This window comes from Meles meles, chromosome X, assembly GCF_922984935.1.
Source record: "Meles meles chromosome X, mMelMel3.1 paternal haplotype, whole genome shotgun sequence".
Lineage (NCBI taxonomy): Eukaryota > Metazoa > Chordata > Mammalia > Carnivora > Mustelidae > Meles > Meles meles.
The window spans coordinates 127,448,633-127,472,560 of record NC_060087.1 but is presented as its reverse complement, the minus strand read 5'-3'; positions in this window follow the sequence as shown (position 1 = coordinate 127,472,560).

Below are 23,928 nucleotides of genomic sequence, written 5' to 3'. Positions count from 1 at the left end.
CACAAAAAGATGTTCAATATTGTTAGAAATTAGTGAAATATAAATGAAAACCACAATGGAATACCATTACAAACCCATTAAATGGCTAAAATAAAAAATATTGGCAATATGAAGTGCTGGCAAGAACGCAGAACAGCTAGAATTCCTACACGTTGCTAATACGAATGCAAAATGATAGAGACATGCTGAAAAACAGGTAATGTCTTATAACTCATTATATGATTCAGTAATTACCCTTCCCTAGAGAAATGAAAAGTCATGGCCATGCAAAAAAAATGCAGGTGAATGACTATGGGTCTATTCATAATCACCTGAGTAATCAACTGGAAACGTAAGCAAACTAGAAACAACTCAAATATGTTTTTGGCTAAACAAGTTGTGGTACATTCATACAATGGGTTATCACAAAACCATAAAAAGGGAAGATCTATTGATATACACAACAATCTGGATAAATCTCAAAGGCATGCTGAGTAAGGGAAGCCAATTTCAAAATGTCATATACTGTAGGATTCCATTTCTATGACAATCTTGAAAAGATAAAATTGTAGTGATAAGGAATAGATCAGTGGTTGCAGGTGTAGGTGGGGTAAGTGTCCTTATAAAGGGATGGGGGGTAGTTTTATGGGGTGATGGAATTGTTCCATATCACAATTGTGGTGGCAGTTACTTGAATTTGTGCATATGTCAAAATTCATACAACATATACTCTCAAATGTCACACTTTGTGTGAATTTAAAAATAAAATAAAAAGGGGGAAACTGGGGGGCTCAGTGAGTTAAACTTCCAACTCTTGACTGTGGCTCAGGTCATGATCTTGGGATGGTGAGATCGAGCTCTGCGTCAGACTCTACCCTGGACATGGAGCCATCTTGAGAGTCTCTCTCTCACTCTTGACTTCTGCCTAACCCCATGCTTATGCTCTCTCTCTCTTTAAAAAAAAGAAAAAAAGAAAGGAAGGAAGGAAGGAAGGAAAGAGAAGAAAAGAAAAAAAGAAAGGAAATGGTCCTGTCAAAACTTGAAGGGAGAGCCATGACTCCACATGCCATTTTCCTTCCCCGCACCCTTACACAGGTATTTGTTGATGCACCCTGTGGCACCAGTGTCCCCCCAGTAGCCATGAGGGCCACACACTTTCCCTGGGCAGGGACTGAGACAACTGGGACATGGGTGCCAAGCTTTGCTGCACCCGCAGAAGCCAGAGTCACCCTTCCTTTGAGAAACACAGTCCCTTAGCCTCTGCATCCCCCCCACTCCCCGCCTTGAAAGTATCCCTCTGAGCTACCCGGGAAATGCACTTTCATGGTAGTGATTGCTTGCTGCTCAGAGGAGAAAAAAGAATCTCTTAGAGCTAATTTTACAGTCAATTAATAATATCAACAATAATAATTACTAATATACCTTGCTATTCTTTTAAGTCAAATTATATGTCGCTATAAACCAGACCTAAATTATGACTTTCTCTACTCTTTCTCTACTAGTGAAAGTCTTAATTAAAATGATGCATTTTAATATACTTTTGCTACATGATATAAATTATTTCTCAGCACCTCCGTTTTTGTACTCTTCCCTTTAATAATCTTTGCTGTGCAGTGTTCAGGAAGAAGAAAATTGATGATTAATAAAGGCGTGAACAGGTGGGTACACTGCTTCCAAAAGATCAGTAGTGTAATAATTTCTTAATTATTATTATACTCTGCAAAGGATTTTAAATACATGATGATATATTTCCTTCTGCTTCTGGCACCCTGTAGCTCCTGGCATTACATTTCATCCCGAAGAATAATTAATGAGAAATGAGGTATCTGTATACATTTTATTCCTCCTGCTTCAGTCTCTTAAGTAACCATCCCGCCCCATTTGCTCTGCATGTAATTGCAGCAATATGGGAGACCGCCTCCCAGAATGCCTTGAAACCTTGAAGTACTTTTTTTTTGAGTTAACATTTTATTTCTGAAAGCAGAATTTTCCACATGCCTTTCAAAGAGGCAGATGAAAAAGACACATAATTGCTCTGTTTTCATCAAGGTGAACGAACCAATGAAACACTGAAAGTATCCGACAATGGAGGGACAAAATCAGCTTGTCTTTCCTGCCATCCCCTTAATAACCACCCACTTAGTCGGATAAGTGTCCTGCCTGTCCAGATAAGGCATGTGTTTGATTAAGGGAAATCATTCAGTGTAAATGCTGGCCTATGTAGCCAATCAAAGGCGGAGTCAGCTTGTCTATTATGGCTCTGTCAATCCTGTCTGTGTGCTTATTAAAGTTTCTTTGGCAAATCCAGTGGCCTCCCTTTGGTATGCTAAGTAGTCCTAAACGTTGCTAACATCTTGGAGTGAAGTCACAGGCCTTTGAATGACTCTGGGAGAGTCTACAGGCTTCCCCAACCTACCAAAGCATTTTTGTTCCAAAAGTTTGTTTGTAAGTCAGTTGTTTGGAACTCAAGAAGCGGTTTTTCCCATGGAAACAATGTTACAAATGGTGAGAAGGTTCCCAGGCCAGTCCACAAAAGCCTATTTAACCCAGAATATGGCTGGACTATAAGGCCCTTAGCACTAGGGAGCCAGCCACCATTAGGATCATTGTTTCTATGGGAAAATGTGCTCCCAGGGCTAATTGTGGATGCCAGAAGCAATTCTCCAGCCCTTTCTAGACTCTGGCAGCTGGAGCCGAAACTCCCCAGTTTCTCATTTCGTTGAGCCTTGGAAGGTAGAAGGTGGAAAGTCCTAGGGGACTCAAAGAGAGGGGGCGTGGGAGGTTCAGGGGCTTGGGCAGGAGAGCTCTGCCGGGGATAGTGTGGCCAGATGAACAAATAAAGGTATTGGGAGCCCAAAATTGGCTTTCAGAAAAACAATGCACATTATTAGTGTATGTCCCATGCAATATGTGGGATAGTCTTATACTTAAATATGTCTTTGTTGTTTATCTAAATTCTAATTTAACATGATTCCTGTATTTTATCTCATCCCTGGGTAGGGATCACAGGCTTAGTGAGTTGCCAGGACTGTGAGGATTCTGGAGCAGAAATCCAGGGGTTCAAGGAGGAAGGATGGAATATTCATAGGTCAGAAAAAGTCTTTGATTTGAGTTCTTCCAGCTGGAAATCTTTCAAAGACATAGGACATGCTTCCTTGTCTTTTTAAAAGTGTGAATATAAGTTCTTCTCGATGATTTAAGAGTGACATTATGACCTTGGGAAAATTGTGTAACCTTTCTATGACTCAGTTTTCTCATCTGTAAATGGGGCTGATACTATTAACTTCCTCATTGTTTTGTTGTGTGAGTTAAATCTGCTACTATGTATAAAGGGTTTAGAATGGTGTGTTTTATATTTTACCTACACTCTCAGGCACAATGAGCTCTTTGGAATTTTTTTTTCCACCACCACATGGGCCAGGGTGCCTGGCTGGCTCTGCCAAAAGAGCATGGGACTCTTGATCTCCGGGCATGAGTTTGAGTCCCATGTTAGGTGTAGGAATTACTAAAATACATAAACAAACTTCAAAAAAAAAAAAAGCCTTATATGACCCCTGATAACATTTTCCTTCTCTCTCTCTTTCTCTCAATCGCTCCCCTCTCTTCATTTTACTTATTAGCTGTTGTTCTTCTCTTTGTCTATATGCCTCAATGCTTCTAAGCTGGTGCCTTATTTTGTATAACTACATTAAAGCCTGAAGTTTGCTATGGCTTTCCACCAAGTAGAGAACACAGATTTGGATATATATATATATATATATATATATATATATATATATATATATGGAGAGAGAGAGAGAGAGAGAATAATTTCTCCAAATATTTTATAATGAAAATGTTCATTGTACAGTGGACCCCCTACAGGAGGTTGCCTTTACAAATGATACCCTCTGGTTTCCTGCCCCCTTACACCCCAGTGGTCCCCACATCCTGGGATTGAGGCCTTTAAGTAATCCCCTACCCTTGAGAGTGGGCTGGACCTAATTGCTTGCTTCTAATGACTAGAATATGGCCAAAGTGATGAGGCGTTGCTCCCAAGATTAGGTTACAGAAGACTGATTTCTATCTTGCTAGCACTCTCTCTCCATCACCTTATCACTCCAACAGAAGCCAGCTGCAGTATTGGGAGTCACCCTACAGAAAGGCCCACATGATAAGAAAACCAGGGAGGTCTGTGGTCATCAGCATTTAAGGAACTGAATCCATCCAGTGATGTCTTGAGCAAACTTGGTCCACCCCTGCTCCAGTCAACCTCATGAGAGACTGATCCAGAAGACCCAGCTAAGCCAAGCCCACATTTCTGATCACAGAAACTTTGAAATAATGAGTGGGTGCTGCTTTAAGATACTAAATTTTGGATTATAGCAGTAGATATCATCTACCCCCACATATCTGTATCTTATCATTAACCTCTTACTACCCTTGCTTTATTACTATACCTGCTATATCTATCTGCCTATCAATCCATCCTTCAGTTTATCCATTAGCCCATCTTACTTGTTTTTTTTTTATGGCTACAAATATTTTTCACTTCTAGATTGATGGCTATGTTCCAGATACCAGAGGATGTCAGAACATTGACTTTTGGATAATTAAAGTAATAGGGTATTTGATTCTTCCTAAATTATGGGTCAAATACTACTAATCACATAATGCAGGGATATTGTCCAATAATGGAACCTTTAAAATGAGACTCTTGCTTCTGAGCTATCATTTCCAGTCTGCCTTGTGAATCCTTTTGTAGTGCATTTACTCATTCATTCATCTTTCAACATTCCATATAAGATGTTGCCATGTTGCACTGAAAATTTTCATTTTATCATTTTATCATTCTGTTCCAATTACTATTGTTGCATAGCAAACTATCCCAAACTACCCTGTGAAACACCAACCATTCATTTACTATGCTCAAGGATTCTGCGTGTCAAGAATTTGGACAAGGCACAGTGATGTTTTTTTCTACCTTTTTGGGGGCCTCAGCTGGGAAGACTCCTAGAACCAGGGTAACTTAAGCAGTTGGGGACAGGAACTACCAGGAAGGGGCCCTCACTGACATCTGACACCTAGGCTACAATGTCTTCAAGGGTCAGCTTAGCTGGGACTGTTGACTAGAGTACTTCCATGTGGCCAGTCACTATGTCTTGGATCTCGTATGATGTGACAGCTCTTTCCTAAGAGAGAACATCCTGAGATCAGCTTTCAAAGAAAGCAAATGTTTCAAGAGAGCGGGGCAGAATCTTCGTAGACTCTTATGACCTCATCTTGGAACATAAACTCACTTCTGCCATACCCTAATTGTCAATGATATCGCAAGCCAGCCCAGACTCAAAGAGTGGGGGCATGAACCCAGAATCTCAGTTGGAAGAGTGTCAAAGAATTTGCAGTCAACCACACATCTTAATTTCTCTTAACTGTTCTCTGTGCCTGCTGAAGAAGAAGAATAACTCAGAAGATACTGCTAAAATTGTTCACACACCACTTTCAGACAATCAATGGAAACAATAGTTGGCTCAGTAAACAATGTAATTTCCAAACTACAGCTGTTATACAATACTCAAGAAAAATTGACAGAAGTAACCGATGACTCATTTGCAAATTTGGGAATAAAAAGTTGTTGATGTTACAGAGCATGTTGCCATCTTTCACTCTCTCAACTGCCAAGAAAGCTGCAGCTGAAATGGAGAAAACTTCTCCCTTAAATCATGATTCTATGAAACAAGATGGGATTGGGAGGGAGACAAACCATAAATGACTATAAATTTCACTATGCCCTTCATGTCTCTCTTTTCATGAGCAGTTATAAATCTGCTCATTGAATGGCTTGACCCATATCCTCTCATTCAAATAGCCTCTTCAAAAACATTTGTTGATTGAATAATTGAATAGATGAGTGAATGAAAAAATAAATAACTGATCCTTTACACACCTGAAAAGATATCCAGCAAAAGAAAATTACTGAATTTGGAGTCTGGAAATGGAGACCTTTCTCCAGATATGAAGAGCAAATTCTGAATTAAGGAGATGACTATGTTATTAGTTTATTTTTTTTTATTTTTTTTTAAAGATTTTATTTATTTATTTGACAGAGAGAGATCACAAGTAGGCAAAGAGGCAGGCAGAGAGAGTGAGAGGGAAGCAGGCTCCCTGCCGAGCAGAGAGCCCGATGCGGGACTCGATCCCAGGACCCTGAGATCATGACCTGAGCCGAAGGCAGCGGCTTAAACCACTGAGCCACCCAGGCGCCCCTATGTTATTAGTTTAATCCCCAACCACCCAACCATCCATCCATCCATCCATCCATTCATCCATCCATTCATCCACCCATCTACCCATCCACACTTAATATATATTTGGAACTTAAGTGTAATTAGGCAGATGGCTGTGAATAAGTAAACTATTTGGTTTATATAATGAAATATATACTAAGTACTATGAAGAGAAAGCCAGGGTGTTCTAAGAGCTAATAATGTGAAGCCCTACTTAAATTAGATGGTCAAAGAAGGTTTCTCTGGGAAGAAGACATTAAGCTTAAATCTAAAGGATGGGAATGAAAGTTCGGTGAAGAGTAGAGTAGAGACAGACAGAAAACAACATGTGTGAAATCCCAGAGGTAGGAAAGGCATTTGGAGTATAGCTGGATTACAGTGGATGAAAGAGAGAGAGAAAGAGAGAGAGAGATACTAGACCAAATATGGGCTAGGGTGAGAAGGTGGGAAGGTTTTAAGCAATGGAGTGATACAATCCAATTTCTAGGTTTCAGTGAATGTTCTTGCTGCTATCATACTCGAGTAAAGGGGTAAAGTTGAGAGCATTGCTTGCCCTTTCACAGTTTTAATGAGATCTCTTAATAAAAATAACATTAATATTTTCTTTTACTGTTTGATACATTTTGTGTTCCATTTAAAATTACTTTTAATTTAATGTTAATTTCTAAAAGGTTTATTATTTTTCCATTCACCTTTAGCTCTGCAACACATGAACTGGTTTTTCTCTATAAATGAGGGACAGGCCCAATTTCATTTTCCCCCAAATATATATCTTATTTATACAATACCATTTATTGGAAAGACTATGCTTTTTCTAGTGCCCTATAGTGACCTTTCCATAAAAGAAATGTCCATATGTATGTGGGTCTATTTCTGGGCTTTCTATTCTGATCATTTTGTTTACTTCACTATGTGTTCATACCACACTATTTAATTAATGCACTTTTTCTTACAAAGCAGTTTATTCATATTTTTAAGATTTAAAGATTTTTTATTATTAAAAATAAAACTAAAAAATAAGAATTTGCTATTGTTACCTTTTGGATATTATTTAAAATTTTATTAAAGCATAAATTTAGAATATTAGAGGCTTTTTTCTCACATTTCTATTACTTTAATTTAATTTAATTTTATTTTATTTCTTCTCAGTGTTCCAGAATTCATTGTTTATGCACTACACCCAGTGAATGTACTTATAAAAAATCTTGATATCCAACAAAGCAAATCCTCCCATGTTATTCTTTTCAATGCATAATCTTGGTCCTGTGCATTTTTATATAAATTTTGGAAACAGCTTTGAGGTTCTGTACACACACACAAATGTTGAGTAGAATTGGCATTGAATCTATAAACTGGTTTGGGGAGAATTAATATATTTGCAATATGAGATCTTTCACTCCACGAACATGGAATATCTCCCCATTAATTTCCATATTCTTCAACTTCTCTTCATATTATTTTAAAATTATCTGCACAGATGACTTGCACATTTTTGTTATAGTTAGTCCTAGTTTTTGTGTTAATTTAATGCTATTTTAAAGGATATCTATTTAAAAGTTATATTTATCTAGAAATGCAATCAATTTGTGAGTATTGTTTTTGAGTTTAGTAAACCTGGTAACTCTTATTCATTCAAATATTTTATCTGTAAATAATTTTGGATTTTTTTTTTTCCCCCTTTTATTAATTTTTTCAGCGTAACAGTATTCATTCTTTTTGCACAACACCCAGTGCTCCATGCAAAACGTGCCCTCCCCATCACCCACCACCTGTTCCCCCAACCTCCCACCCCTGACCCTTCAAAACCCTCAGGTTGTTTTTCAGAGTCCATAGTCTCTTATGGTTCGCCTCCCCTCCCCAATGTCCATAGCCCGCTCCCCCTCTCCCAATCCCACCTCCCCCCAGCAACCCCCAGTTTGTTTTGTGAGATTAAGAGTCATTTATGGTTTGTCTCCCTCCCAATCCCATCTTGTTTCATTTATTCTTCTCCTATCCCCCTCCCCCCCCATGTTGCTTCTCCATGTCCTCATATCAGGGAGATCATATGATAGTTGTCTTTCTCCGATTGACTTATTTCACTAAGCATGATACGCTCTAGTTCCATCCACGTCGTCGCAAATGGCAAGATTTCATTTCTTTTGATGGCTGCATAGTATTCCATTGTGTATATATACCACATCTTCTTTATCCATTCATCTGTTGATGGACATCTAGGTTCTTTCCATAGTCTGGCTATTGTAGACATTGCTGCTATAAACATTCGGGTACACGTGCCCCTTCGGATCACTATGTTTGTATCTTTTAATGTATGTAATTATATCATCTGTGAGTAATAGTTTTGTTTCCTTCTTTAAAATGCTTATACTTTTCAGTTTTTTTTTCTTTTTTTCTTGCTTTACTGTGCTGACTAGGAACTCCAATACAATGTTGAATAGAAGTGGTGAGAAAAGACAGTCTTTGTCTTCTTTATCACAAAGTGAAAGATTTGAGTGTTTCATCATTGTTTGTGTTAGGTTTTTTTGAAACACTACCAGACTTGCAAAACTCTCTGCCATTTAAGAGGTTTTGATGCTTTATCACAAATATATGTTGGGTTTTATCAACATGATTGCCTCATCAGCTGATATAATCATGTGATTTTTCTCCTTTATATTAATTTAATAATAATTTTCTCTATATCAATAATGAATTACATAAATTAATATTCTAATATTACTTTGCATTTTTGAGATAAACCCAGCTTGATTATGATGTAATCAAACAAACTGCTGGGTTTGGTAGGCTAGTCTTTATTGAAGATTTTTACATCTGTGGCTATGAGTGAGATTGACATGTAATTCTTTTGTACTGTACTTGTCAGATTTTATATCATAGTTATGATATCTTCATGAAATAACCATGATGTCAATCCTATTTTTTTCCCTTGAATGGTCTGTGTAACTTTGAAAAAATTTCTTTTTAAAAAATTATTTATTTATTTATTTGAAAGGGAGAGAAAGAGAGAGCAAGTGGGAGCACAAGAGCAGGAGAAGGGAGAAGCAGACTCCCCACTGAGAAGGGCGCCTGACACGGGACTCCATCCCAGGACCCTAGGATCATGACCTGAGTCGAAGGCAGACGTTTAACCGACTGAACCATGCAGGTGCCCCACTGAAATAATTTCTGAAAGGTAGAATTCTTCAGTGAATTCATCTGGATCTGAAAGAACCCAACTCATGTAGAGCAGCTCTGGCTGCATAGCCACTTGACCTATGATCAGACACTTTACCTCCACCCGGGCCCAGTAGCATACCAGGGACTATCTTGCAAAATGTATTTAATTCTCCACTATAGATGGCATGGCCTTGCTGTAGAACCCTAGAGGTCTTCGCTGTGATTCTCCTATGTGGGCTTTCCATAAACCCAACTGAAACAAGAGGCTTCCATTTGCCCTTCTCCACTATGGTACCTCTTGTATCACTGGCCAAGAAACCAATGCAGGGCTGGTGCCAACTACCAAGTATGTCCATTTTCATTATACACTTGGAGACCAGGGAAATGATCATCATGTGACTCCGGATCCAGTGGACACATTGTGAGCCAGATTTGGGCCAGGACTACATTTATTATCTAGACTTCATATGTCCCTACTTTAAGGATCATGATGATGTTTTCAAGTACCCAGGTATCCGTTCCACAGATATCAATAGAAACTTGAATTCTGTGAAATGTATAGATATTCCCCTCTCATGAGTGTTCAACTACCCAAAAAAAAGGCCATTTACCTTTTCTGAGGAAAACCCCAGAGGAACAATTGCCATATATACATGCATGGTGCTGCAAGAGTCTCCCTCCTGGAGAGCCTTCATTCAGGTCTGAAAGGCAGCTCAGGTCTGGAAACTAGGCAAGGGATTTTGACTTTTTTGTTGTTGACTGCCCACATCCTCTTGCACCCATCCTGATTTCCTCTGACTGTGCACATTGAATAATACCCTTCCTGCCTACCCCTCTATCTTATCTCTAGGTAGCCTGTGTTTTGTTGACTATGTCCATAGCTCCCTATGGGTCAGGCCCTCCTGGCAACTCTGATCTTGCTGCTCACTGCAGGAATTGGGTGCATGTCATTTCTGATGCTAACATGTCACCCACGTGGCCTCTATTTACGTCTGCACTGCTGTCAGTAAGTGCTGCTCTGTGATCACCTCTTTTACCATCTTCCCTGTACTGTAAGGGAGATCTGCCACCGACCTTCTTAGTGATGTTAGCGCCCCTCTCACTGCCATTTTCCTAATGGCCTGGGGAGTGATATATACTCCAGGTCCTCCTGTCTGGTCATCCAGACTTTCCTGGAATAGGTACTCACATGACTGTGAGTACCTATTGATGGAGCAAGTGTCACAGCCCAACTCCTTGGAGCCTTTAATCCTTTTATTTTCTATTGTCTACCTTGACAATTCTGGCATTTCTGGCATTTCTACCTTGCTTTGTGTGGACCATTATTTTTACTTATTTCTAAGAGTCATTCCAAGCAGCATTTTCATCTGGTCTCCCAGGATCCTTGCCAGGTTAAGTCCTATATTTCTAGTGAGAGCTCCCTTGTCAGTATCTTTCATCCAGTGTTATGTTTGGCTACCCCTTGGCCCAGTACACTCAGGGTTCAGACCCAGGCATACTCTCCTGACTCCTGCTGGTCCATGATGGCTAGGTCCAGCTGTTCCTTTGAGGTCGGGTCCCTTTCCTCCCTTAGCAGGCCTAGCACTTCCTCCAGCCAACTTATATAGTGACCTAATCTTAGATATTGGGCAGAAGCAGAGACAGATGCAGATTCTGAGGGAGCATGTGTCATCTTCAGGGGTAAAGCCTCTGAATCAACCTCAGAAATGAGGGAGCATTTCTAAAAGAGTAGGCTTCTTCTGCAGATGCAGAGATTTCAGGGGAAATCCTGAGGACACCAGATTTTTAGATGCATCAGCTCGGGTGTCATACGTCATGATTTGGGATCCCCTTCTTCCCCAATCAGTGTTAACAGAAATGGAATTAGGGGTATGAGCTTCTTTGGAGCTCTGCTACTCTGATGACTGATTTCTAGGCCTGGACCTTAGCTTTCTCTGTTTTCTGGATGCAATAGATGATAACTTCTTTACCTCCTCCAAGAGAAGCCCTCTGTTTTTCACGCTTAGCTTTTAATTGCCAATTAATCACTCATAGCCTTGTGGTTGTCTTTCTCCAAAGCATCAATCATGCTTAGCAAAGGCCACCCAGTTCCACTCCTTCAAGTGAATTCCCTTCAACAAGCATGACATCCCAGGTCCCACAGGTACAAGTGTTAACAATTGAATTGTTACCTTGTCCTGGAGCTGTTCCAATGCCACCTATGTCCCAGTGAAAGCGGTCTTGGTGCCAGCTGTCTGACAGGTGGCTCAGCTCCAGAATGCTATCTTAGTGGTTGTTTCCACAGATGACTTGCACCAGCACCAGCAGTTTGAGTTACATTGGATTCTGATGAGGAAATTAGGGTGTCAGAATACTAGGAAATGCCCTTGTGATCAAGCACTCTTGCAGAATGGCAGGAAGCAGGCCTGGACTGAGCGAGACATTGGGCTGTGACACTAGCTCAGTCAAAGCTTTAGTCACTCCCTTTGTGAGTGCTGAAGCTGGAAAGGCCCTTCACATTACAGTGATGCAGCTGTGTCCTTGAACTTCACCAATAATGAGTCTCTGCATCAGGCTCTCCCCGAGGTGTGGTCTTTCCAGTCAAGGTCAAGTGACGGCACCATTCCTAGAAGCTGGGGAAATGAGTTGTCCTGAAGGAGAGTCTGGATGACACATCATGGCATCCATACAGTGTATGTGTGTATACAAAATTAGGTAGAGGTGTCAGGGTAGGACTCTTGGGGGTGATATTACTAGGACTGAGGCCTGATTAGCAAGAAAAAGCTAGCCCTGCACAACTCATCAGGAAGAGTGTTCCAATTTCAAGGATTTCAAGATACCAGAGGCTCTGAGACAAGAGAACCTCAGCATGTCTGCAGAACAAAAAAAAGGGGGGGGGCAGTGGCTGGAGCATGCTAAGTGAGGGGAGGAATGCCCCCAGATAATTATGGAGAGATGAACCAGGGCCAGCCAGGTCTTGTAGGGCATTGTAGACCACAGAGAAAGCCTGATTTTATTCTCAGTGTAATGAAGTCATTGGAGGGATTTAAGGAGGAGAGGGGTAAGTAGTTTAAGGCCCATTTTATGAAGATAACCATAGCTGCGGTATTGAGAACAGGCCAGTGATTACCAAACTTCCTGAATCACCAGAATCAGAATCACCTAGGTTTATTAAACATGCTAATGCCTGTCCCCCACCTCCAGGCTTTCTGATTACATTAGTTTGCAGTGTGACACAGTTGAGGGAAGTCTTACTAGGTCCCCAAATGATTCTAGCACATAGCGAAGTATGAGAAACAGTAGAGTAGATTGGAGGAGACCAAGGACTGAAGCTGGAAGACCAGTTGAGGAGACTGTTATAGTAATCTAAGCAAGAGATGGTGCAGCCCTTGACCAAGCAATAGGGGTGGCTATAAGTGGTTGTATCTTGGCCATTTTTCTGACCTCTTCTATCTTTTCCTCACCAACCCCATGCTGCTCTTCTCACTGTTCCTGGTCTCACCATCTCATTTGTGCCTCTGCCTTTGCACCTGCTTGGCCATCTGACTGGCACCCTCTCCCAGACCTTCACAAGGTTTGCGTCCCTGCCACATTCTCCCTTCTGCTCAAAGGCCACCTCTTCAGAGATGCCTTTCTTGATCACTCTATCTTCAAACAGCATTTCTATCCCCAGCCTCATTTACTGTGTCACTCATGGACCTCTTACCTTGGTTCATTCTCCTTCATAGTGATTATTACCACCTGATATTATATGTTCATGTGTTTGTTATTTGTCTCTCCTTCTAGACTGCAAGCCCCATGAGGGCAGGCTCTTTGTCCAATTTGTTCACCCCTGTTCCAGGTCGGAGGAAGCATAAGTAGCTTCTAGAAAGCTCAGGGCACATGTCACCCTGCTGCCTGCTGCAGTGAGGGATTTATCATCATTACTGCAGTGTTCTTTGTGCATATACTTGAATGTCCTGTTAACCACAGGGGTGAAATTACAAATGGGTGTTCTGTGCCTGGGGTTAATTGATGTCCCTGGTATGCCTCCCTTCATCCTCTCATCCTTTGGCCCAACATGCAGAGCCCTGCCCCTACTCTCTTTGGCCTTGGGACCCCACATGTTTATCTAAAAGGTATTGATATAGATCTGAGCTCTTTTAGGCATCATATCTATAACTAAATGTTGACATCCAACCTGATTAAATTCCAAGCCATTGAGCATTTCCAGTCTAGGGTCTCTCCTCCCTGTGCTTGTGTGCTGGGCTTTTTCCCACAAAGGACAGCAGCAACCCCTGGCTAAGATCTGATTTATAGGATCTAATTTTTAGAATCTGCCCAGCCCGTACTTGAAGAGGGCAGGGTACATTTCACCTCTTGTGACTACCGTGGAACCATATATGATTTTTCATATTTAGGAGAGGAGGCAAGTCATATGGCCATTTTTCAACTGCCATTTTGTGAGTTAGGAAAATAGTGACCATTTACTGAATATCTTCTCTGTGCCAGGGACTGTTCCAGAAGCTTTTCCAGATATTACTCCTCTAAAAATTGTGTAAGACTGATGATTCATGGACATGTACCCTTGAAGCAAAATAATACATTATATGTTAATAAAAAAAAAAAAAACCTTGGGAGTTAGATGTCCATTTCACAGGTGAGGAAAATGAGGTGTAGACTGGTTAAGGAATTTATGATAACTTTCCCAGCTAGTAGGGAGAGTCTCATCTTGGCCTAGTACCACAGGGTTCCTAATAAACCTTTTTTTGGAAGACTTACAGAGCAGTGGGACTGGGATGTGAAGCTGGGCCCACTCAGTGCTGGATCTCAGACTTGGTTCAGCTAGACAAATGGCTGGAGAAACACCAAAGTCAAGGGGCAATGCATTAAGGAAGCCTGTCATCCTTTATTTTGTACATCCAAATCAATCATGAGGCCTTCACTTGACAGTCATTATAATTTTTGGCATCGGTTAACTGAGAAAATGCAGAATAAACTACCTCAGTTACATTTTAAAATAAATTTATATTTCATTTATTAGCTCTAATACAGACATTATATATAATACATTAGAAAATTGTGATGTGCATGGAATAATGATCTAATATTTATATGTTTCACATATGTTAACTCTTTTGTGAATATTATTATTCATGCCTATTATATAGGTGAGGAAGAAGACAAGGCTAAGTGAGAAACCGTTAGAACTGAGATTTGAACCCTGGCAATCTAGCTCCACAGTCCCTGCTCTTGACCACTATACCATGGCACTTCTATGAAGCTTCTGGGACATTTATGTAGTCTTAGGTCAAGGGCTGGTTTCCATGCTGAGCCCTCTGAATTATGGCAGAAGCCCCTCAAAGATACATGGTTATGCTGGTTGTGAAACACTGGTCTAGCACGTAGGCCAATGAATCTTTTTTTCTTGGGTGCTTCTGACCATCTTTCTCCACTGCTCCCTCTGTGCCCAGCACAGTGTCAGGTAGGCAAATGGTATGCAAATGTGTGTGTGGGTTGACTGAGCAAGTGTAGGGGGCAGGGCAGAGTCATTAGTGACAGATGAATGTCCCCAGTCAAGTATGCTGTTCTGGCTCTATCTGATGATTCCAGCATGAAGCCATCCTGAGAACTGCTGGCCCCAGTGTCAGCAAAACTGTCAGCCTGGGAGGCCCACTGGTGATGTCCCAAGATTCTGGTCCTATACTTCATCCCCAGTCTTCTCTCTTGTTACAGCCTCTCCTCCTGATTTGTTGGGGTCCCTGCTGTGCTATAGCTGCATTCGAAGGTGCAGGTGATTCAGGTGGCCTTTCAAAGGGACACTAGACATTCAATCTTACCTAGGTTGTCTGAGACTAAGTGATATACCCTAATGAAGAATGAAAAATGGATGAATGTGGCAAGGTATGGGACCTGTGCCTAGAGTGGCTCTGGGTCTTCAAAATTCCCCCACCTGTGTTGGGCTGGGGGACATCCTCTAGGCCCATCACTAGCCCACTGTGGCCAGCTACTTGTAGCCTCTGCAGATGCTTCTGCAAATAAAGGGTTATCATATATATATATCATATATATATATGATATATATATGATATATATGATATATATGATATATATGATATATATGATATATATATGATATATATGTATAAATATACATATATATACACATATATACATATATACATATATGTATATATGTCATATATATATCATATATATCATATATATATGATATATATATGTATATATATATCATATATATATATGATAACCCTTTATCTATCTATCTTTCTATCTATCTATCTATCTATCTATCTAATCTATCATGCTAGAACACAGATAACATGAAAGCCACCTTCTTCACACATTTGTAAGTATGCAGCCCAGTCTCGTTAACTGTAGGTATGCCCCTGGCCTGCAGACCTCTAGAGCTCTTTCATCTTGCATGACTGTAACTGTAACCTTTGCATAGGACTTTCCAATCTCCTTTCGCCACACTCCCTGGCAACCCCCTTTCTATTCTTTGCTTCTATGAATTTGACTATTTTAGATACCTCCTATGACTGGGATCATGCAGTATTTGTCCTTATGTGGCTGGCTCATAGTATCATGGCCTCCAGGTTCATCCATGTTGTCACACAGAGCAGGATTTCCTTCTTTTTAAAGGCTGAATGATACACCACTGTATGGCTAGACCATATATATATTCTTCTGTTCTGTTCATCCATTGTTTCTACCTCTTTATTATTTTGAATAATGCAGCAATGAACATGGGAGTGCAGCTAGCTATTGGAGATCCTGTTTTCAATTGTTTTGAATATATACCCAGTAGTAGAATTGCTGGATCAAATGCTAGTTCCATTTTTAATTTTAGGGGGAATATCCATACTGTGTGCCATAATGGCCATTCTGATCCACATTCTTAGCCAACTGTGTACAAGAGTTCCAGGGTCCCTACATCTGTGCCAAAACTTGTTTTCTGAGATTTTCTATCTGGTTTTGGTTTTCTTAATAATGACCATCCTAACAGGTGTGAGGTGGGTAAATTTTTTTTGTTTGTTCGTTTTTTGCATGTTGCAGGAGTGTAGCAAGATCCTTAAAAGCAAGAGAAACAAAGCACCAGCATGGACACCACATGATTTAAGGCTTTGTTTGCCTTTGGAAGGGATTCCTGTTTGTTCTTTTGCCTTCTCAGTTTGGAGCATGTTTATTGTAAGAAGAAATGGGTTTCCTTATTTCTGATCAGAATCTGTTGCACTCCAGAGAGTCCTGCACTTATGGAAACTGGTCTCTCCAATGAGAGAGAGCTGGCATGAGGGCTGGGGACAGCTACTGGCCAAGTCTGCCTCCAGAGACCATTGTCTAATGATTGGTGTATGGTGGTCTTTTCAATTTCATGGGCCTGCTCCTACTGGTGAGCAGTGGTGACGTCAATGGTTCACAAACTAGGTAACTGACAAGTCATACCACAGAGGCCCTAAAGGGTTACAGCACCCAGAGGGAGTTCCTTCATTCTCTCACGTGGCAAGTCAGCCAGGGTTGCATGAGCCCAGCATGCCTAGGTCTCAGTGACCTGTGAAGAAATGTCTGGGCCAGTATGCAATAGATGAAGGGCTAGGAAGGCTGATTCATCTAGGGCTCCCAGGAGTGCTGGCACAGGTCCAACTCGAAATGCCTGCCACAGTGCCTATCCCGCCACCGCCAAGCCCACTGTCACGATGTTTCGGCTCTGACCACTCAGAGGGGACAAAATTGATCTCCTGCCAAAACTTCAGAAGTTCTTGCTCAAGCCATTAAGGACAATGCTGAAACATAAGCTGACATGGAGACACAGGTCTCCTTTGGAACTGTTGCGCCAGAGGCCACTGGAGAGGCAGAACCGTCATGCTCAGCCTCAGCCGTGGCAGAAGCTGAGTAGAGGAGGCAGGGCAGGAGGAAACTCCTCCAGGGTCAATGCCCAGCAGGTGCAGAAAGCCCATGTCTGTTGTTGGGTCACTTTCAGCTTGGAGTGACTATGAAAGAAATAGATGATATGGCTTATGTTCCACAGGGCTGGTGAGAGCACTGATGTTCAGCCAGCAAGTTAGAAAAGGGACAATGTGAAAGCAGCAGCTTGCAATGCCCTGAATGTAAGATCCTCCAGAACATGTGGTCATCAGTGTTTGAAATCTGCCTTCTCAGATCTCAGTGGCTGTTGAGATGGATGAGAGAAAACGGGCAATTGAGGTCTCATCTGGGGTACCCCACATCCTCAACGCTTTTGGAGTCTGACCAGCATATTTTGCTTATCCCCTCTTCCTTGTGTTAGAATAGGCGAGAGCTTGGGTCAACATTTCATCCACATGTTGCTGAGTCCTTCACAACTGTAAAAAAGGTCATAAGGGCCTTTTGATGTCCTCACAATCTATAAAGCCTCTGCTGATCCCTTTCTTCTGACTCCAGCAGCTCACAGCCTCACTTCAGAACCTAGAAGTCAAGAGTATTCAAAGATCTTAACTCTGGCAGGCTGACCCTACTGCCTCCATGCAAGGTCCCCCTGGGTTTCAGGGTATGGCTTCAGCTGGAAGGTGAATGGAGAGTCTCAGATGCAGACAGGAGGTGCCAGCAAACGGGGTCCTGGTTCGGCATGTGTTGGCACCCTCGGGTGTCTTCGCAGGCCAGCACAGGGACCGGCTGGGAGGAGTTTCCCTGAGAACCACATGCTTGTTGGCTATCTGCTCAAGTGCATCTACCTATGTCTTTATGTCTTTCCTGTATGAAATAGGATGAAGGAGTCAGAGAATTGTCTGCAGCTGGGAAACAGTACAGCCATGGGACTCAAGCCTTCTTACTTGGAGGTCTGGTGTTTACCACAACAGTTTTGATCCCAGAGGCCAGAGGGGGTGGGGATGAACCCAACGCCATACTTTCAAGGCTGAGTATAAAATGAAAATGCAGACCCCTGTTCAAAAAGTATTATAAATTTCAATGCTCTAATAGCAGAACATCAAATTGAGTACACAGAGGCCTTCTAAACATGGCAGCCTGGGAAAAACCCCTGTCGGGCCCCCATTCAGCCAGCTCCGGCTATCAGAGGCTTCCAGCCTCTTCGAGGAGACACTGTGTGATCAGGTCCTGTCTACACAGCTGCCTAGGTAGAGGCTTGTCCGTTTGGGCTTACAGCCCTGACAGAAAGGCATGGTGGGCTTCTCCGTAGGCCTTATGTCCCTCAGACCAGCGGGTTCAGCCAACCTGATGGCTCTCTTGGGCACACAACCTTTTGGCTTAGTGGGGCTTCTGGGGTTTCTTTTGAAACACTTCCTGGGGTCCACCTATTGCTCACTCACCCAGGATGCATCACACTGTTCAAAATTTTAAAAGACGCACACATAAAAAACACACCATAAAATAAATCAAAAGACAACTAACAAACTGGGGAAACATACTATAACTGAGATCTCTGTTGAGGGCAATATTAAGGCTAATATTCCTTATATTTAAAGATTGAAAAACCATTTGATGAAGAACCCAAAACCTGATAGAAACATGTGAAAAAATACAGACAATTCACAAGAGGGATATAGAACTGACCCTTAACCATATTAAAAATTCAGGGGAGCCTGTGTGGCTCAGTTAAGTGTCTGACTCTTGGTTTGGGGTCAGGTTATGATCTCAGGTTCCAGAGATCAAGCCCCATGTTGGGCTTCGTGCTCAGTGGGGAGTCTACTTGAAGAGCCTTTCCCTCTTGCCCCCTCCCCACTCGCATGTGCAAGCTCTCTCTCTCAAATAAATAAATCTTAAAAAAAAAAAGCTGGAGGCACCTGGGTGGCACAATCGGTTGAGCATCCAATCTTTTTTCAGCTCAGGTCATGATCTCATGATTGTGGGATTGAGCCCTGCGTGGGGTTGTGTGCTCAGATCCAAGTCTGCTTGGGATTCCCTCCTTCTCCCTCTGCCCCTCCTACTCATGCTCTCCCCCTCTCTCAAATAAATCAATAAATCCTTTTTTAAAAAGATTTTATTTATTTATTTGACAGAGAGAGATCACAAGTAGGCAGAGAGGCAGGCAGAGAAAGAGGGAGAAGCAGGCTCCGTGCTGAGCAGAGAGCCTGATGCGGGACTTGATCCCAGGACCCTGAGATCATGACCTGAGCCGAAGACACAGGCTTTAACCCACTGAGCCACCCAGGTGCCCCATCAATAAATCATTTAAAAAAATACTTTTTTACCTCAATAAGGTAAGAAAAACACACACACACACAAAAAAGGTCTCCAAACAAAAATCCCTGTCCTGAGAATAGGAAACCAACCCAAAACTGACACAGATTCTAGGACTTGTAGATAGCAACATGAAAATAGTTATTGTAAATGTATTCTATATGTTCAGTTTAGTATAGTCATAGAGGACATGAAAAAGACCCAAATTAGATATATATGATGTAAATATATAATTTATATTAATTTATATTTTAATTAATATATATTATATATAATTATATAAATTAATATGTATCTAAGATACATATCTTAGGAAGAAAGTGGCCTAAATAGTGTTGGGTTTGTGGTCTCCAAAATGTCATTACTTTGGTCCTTTGGACTAACTTTTAGTAGGGTGAGAAGTTTGGTTTTTTTGAGGGCTGTGAGTGGCTGACACAGCAGGGTGGGGTATCACAAACCTCTCTGTGAAGTAGGTAACCTGTGGGCAGTGACTTTGTGTGACTTTTCGGGGATTGGCCCTGCTGTCCCACATGTAACACCTCTCCTAGCCAGGTTCACACCCTTACATACACAAAGAAATGCCAGGTTCTTCCATGGGAAGCTCATCTTTGGTTCTCCCTCCTGAACCAGTCCTTATCCCCACTTTCTGGCTAACTGGCCCTTCTGGTCTAATCCCCCACCCCACAAGACCCTGCTCCCTCCCTTGCAAGCCTGCCTCTTCCCTTTCTTCCCCACTCTCCACCATCAGAAAACTCACAGAGACACACACATTTTCATAATAAGTTGGTTTTATTTTAATTTTCATGAATGGTATACCTCATTGTGTAAAAGTTGATGTCTACACAATTGGTCATTTCTCAGGGGCCAGACTTCAGGGACTTGGCAGGTAGTTCTGAGGTCTCTGGCCTTGCTCTGGAGTTACTGGCTGCCCAGGTAGGCATGGGAAGTGGTGGGTTTCTCCACCCTCTCTTGGTCCCACCCTGGCTCTTGGTGAGTCATCACTTCATTCAGTCTATGGTAGTGACCAAAGAGTTTTGACCCTCTGGATTTCTTAACTTTCCTTGAAGAGGTGGAAGGTTTTGAAGAGGCTTCTTTGGCCAAGGTCTTTTGAGAATGTCTTTTTACCCTTGTAGTTGTTTTGGTCACCTGAAAAGACAACAGAGTGATCACAGAGGGGGACTGGTTGAGGGGAACAGAGTTGGGGGGTGGATGGAAGCAGGGGCACTCTGTTGGGAACAAGTACACTATGAAAAGAGGGTGTGTGTCAGGCAAGGAGAGGGGAGGAGTCTTGTGGGGGTGGTGACAACAGGAAGAGCTTGAGTGGGGCCATCTCACCTTGCCACTATCTCTGGACATGGCTTGACAGGATGTCTTCGTGTGTTTTCTCCCTTTGGTGCTCGAGGTCGGTTTCTGTGTAACTGTGCTAGAAGCCAGTGGAGTTTGTGCTTTCCTGGTCACCTTAGCCATTTTGAAGACTCCTAGTGGTATACCCCAGAGCCCCTGAACTCCCCTATATATACCTCCCTGGGACAATGATGAGCCACACCCTTAAGCTTTGTGTAGTCAACAAGTCACTCCCCCAGCCAGTGGTGGCTCTGGGTGGGGGCCGGGGGAGACATCACAGAGCACCATCCTGACACCTTCATGGGTAGGAGGTAGTGCAGTGCAGGTGAAGCTGAGATGTTCTGGTGGGAGAAAGGGGCCACATCTTTATCACTCCCTAAACAGCCTTCCAGACTCATCGGCCAACCCCCTCAACTCCACAAGTCAGTTCTACTGGGTCACCTGTCTCCTCCAGGCCTTTTTTCAGAGTAAACCTTTTCAGTGACTCATTCTGTTGTCTCTCACCACCATCACCTAGACTTGGTATGTCTAATTGAAAATCCCTGCATGGTAATGTGGTCACATTTAGCTTTCTGTGGAGGTGTGAATCATCTCCCTTCCTGACTACGAACGACTCTTATGCACTGGGAAACTTCCCATCTCACCTGCTTTTCCTAACATCCATGTAGCTCTGCTCCATTTTCCATTTTCCAGTCTGAAATCACAGCTTTCAGGTTGTCAGACTTAGCAAATAGACCTGCCCCACTGAGCGCCCCAGTCTTATTTCAAATCTGGGGGATCAGGCTTGTTTCTTTAGGTGTAGTTCCCATCTTGGGTGTTAACCCTGTAGGGGATGAAGCAGGTATCCACGTGCCACAAGCATTGGTTAATGGCATGCAGGAAAGTACAACATAGGACTGACGAGTATTGCAGAGGGGTGGGGGTTGGAGGTGTCTTAGCTTAACCACAGGTGCGTGAGCCTCACACACACAGGTCTTCTCAACATGTGTCCTCAAAGACCACATTTCCCACCTGACTTTACCATTGACACTGTTGGTATCCTACCTCCTTTGGAGTTTATGTCACAGCTGAGAGATGGATCAAGTTCATTTCTGTGAAGGAGCCCAACAAGCTTCCAACCACTTGAAGAAGACACCATGACATCAAGTCTTGTCCATATAGTTCCCTAGGTAGAAGGTCTTTCATTTATTTTTTTTTTATTTTTATTTTTTTTTACTTTCTAGTTTCTTTTTTTTTATTTATTTATTTTTATTTGTTTATTTACAGCATAACAGTGTTTATTGTTTTGGCATCACACCCAGTGCTCCATGCAGTACGTGCCCTCCCTATTACCCGCCACCTGGTTCCTCAACCTCCCACCACCCCCACCCCCCTGCCGCCCCTTCATAACCCTCTGGTTGTTTTTCAGAGTCCATAGTCTCTCATGGTTCATCTCCCCTTCCAGTTTCCCTCAACTCCCTCTCCTCTCCATCTCCCCATGTCCTCCATGTTATTTGTTATGCTCCACAAATAAGTGAGACCATATGATAATTGACTCTCTCTGCTTGACTTATTTCACTCAGCATAATTTCTTCCAGTCCCGTCCATGTTGCTACAAAAGTTGGGTATTCGTCCTTTCTGATGGAGGCATAATACTCCATTGTGTATATGGACCACTTCTTCCTTATCCATTCATCCGTTGAAGGGCATCTTGGTTCTTTCCACAGTTTGGCGACCGTAGCCATTGCTGCAATAAACATTAGGGTACAAATGGTCCTTCTTTTCACTACATCTGTATCTTTGGGGTAAATACCCAGCAGTGCAATTGCAGGGTCATAGGGAAGCTCTATTTTTAATTTCTTAAGGAATCTCCACACTGTTCTCCAAAGTGGCTGCACTAACTTGCATTCCCACCAACAGTGTAAGAGGGTTCCCCTTTCTCCACATCCTCTCCAACACATGTTGTTTCCTGTCTTGCTAATTTTGGCCATTCTAACTGGTGTTAGGTGATATCTCAATGTGGTTTTAATTTGAATCTCCCTGATGGCTAGTGATGATGAACATTTTTTCATGTGTCTGATAGCCATTTGTATGTCTTCGTTGGAGAAGTGTCTGTTCATATCTTCTGCCCATTTTTTGATATGATTATCTGTTTTGTGTGTGTTGAGTTTGAGAAGTTCTTTATAGATCCTGGATATCAACCTTTTGTCTGTACTGTCATTTGCAAATATCTTCTCCCATTCCGTGGGTTGCCTCTTTGTTTTGTTAACTGTTTCCTTTGCTGTGCAGAAGCTTTTGATCTTGATGAAGTCCCAAAAGTTCATTTTTGCTTTTGTTTCCTTGGCCTTTGGAGACATATCTTGAAAGAAGTTGCTGTGGCTGATATCGAAGAGGTTACTGCCTATGTTCTCCTCTAGGATTCTGATGGATTCCTGTCTCACGTTGAGGTCTTTTATCCATTTCGAGTTTATCTTTGCGTACGGTGTAAGAGAATGGTCGAGTTTCATTCTTCTACGTATAGCTGTCCAGTTTTCCCAGCACCATTTATTGAAGAGACTGTCTTTTTTCCATTGGATATTTTTTCCTGTTTTGTCGAAGATTATTTGACCATAGAGTTGAGGGTCCATATCTGGGCTCTCCACTCTGTTCCACTGGTCTATGTGTCTGTTTTTATGCCAGTACCACGCTGTCTTGGTGATCACAGCTTTGTAGTAAAGCTTGAAATCGGGTAATGTGATGCCGCCAGTTTTGTTTTTGTTTTTCAACATTTCCTTAGCAATTCGGGGTCTCTTCTGGCTCCATACAAATTTTAGGATTATTTGCTCCAGCTCTTTGAAAAATACCGGTGGAATTTTGATCAGAATGGCATTAAAAGTATAGATTGCTCTAGGCAGTACAGACATTTTAACAATGTTTATTCTTCCAATCCAAGAGCATGGAACAGTCTTCCATCTTTTTGTGTCTTCTTCAATTTCTTTCATGAGTGTTCTGTAGTTCCTCGAGTACAGGTCCTTTACTTCTTTGGTTAGGTTTATGCCCAGGTATCTTATGG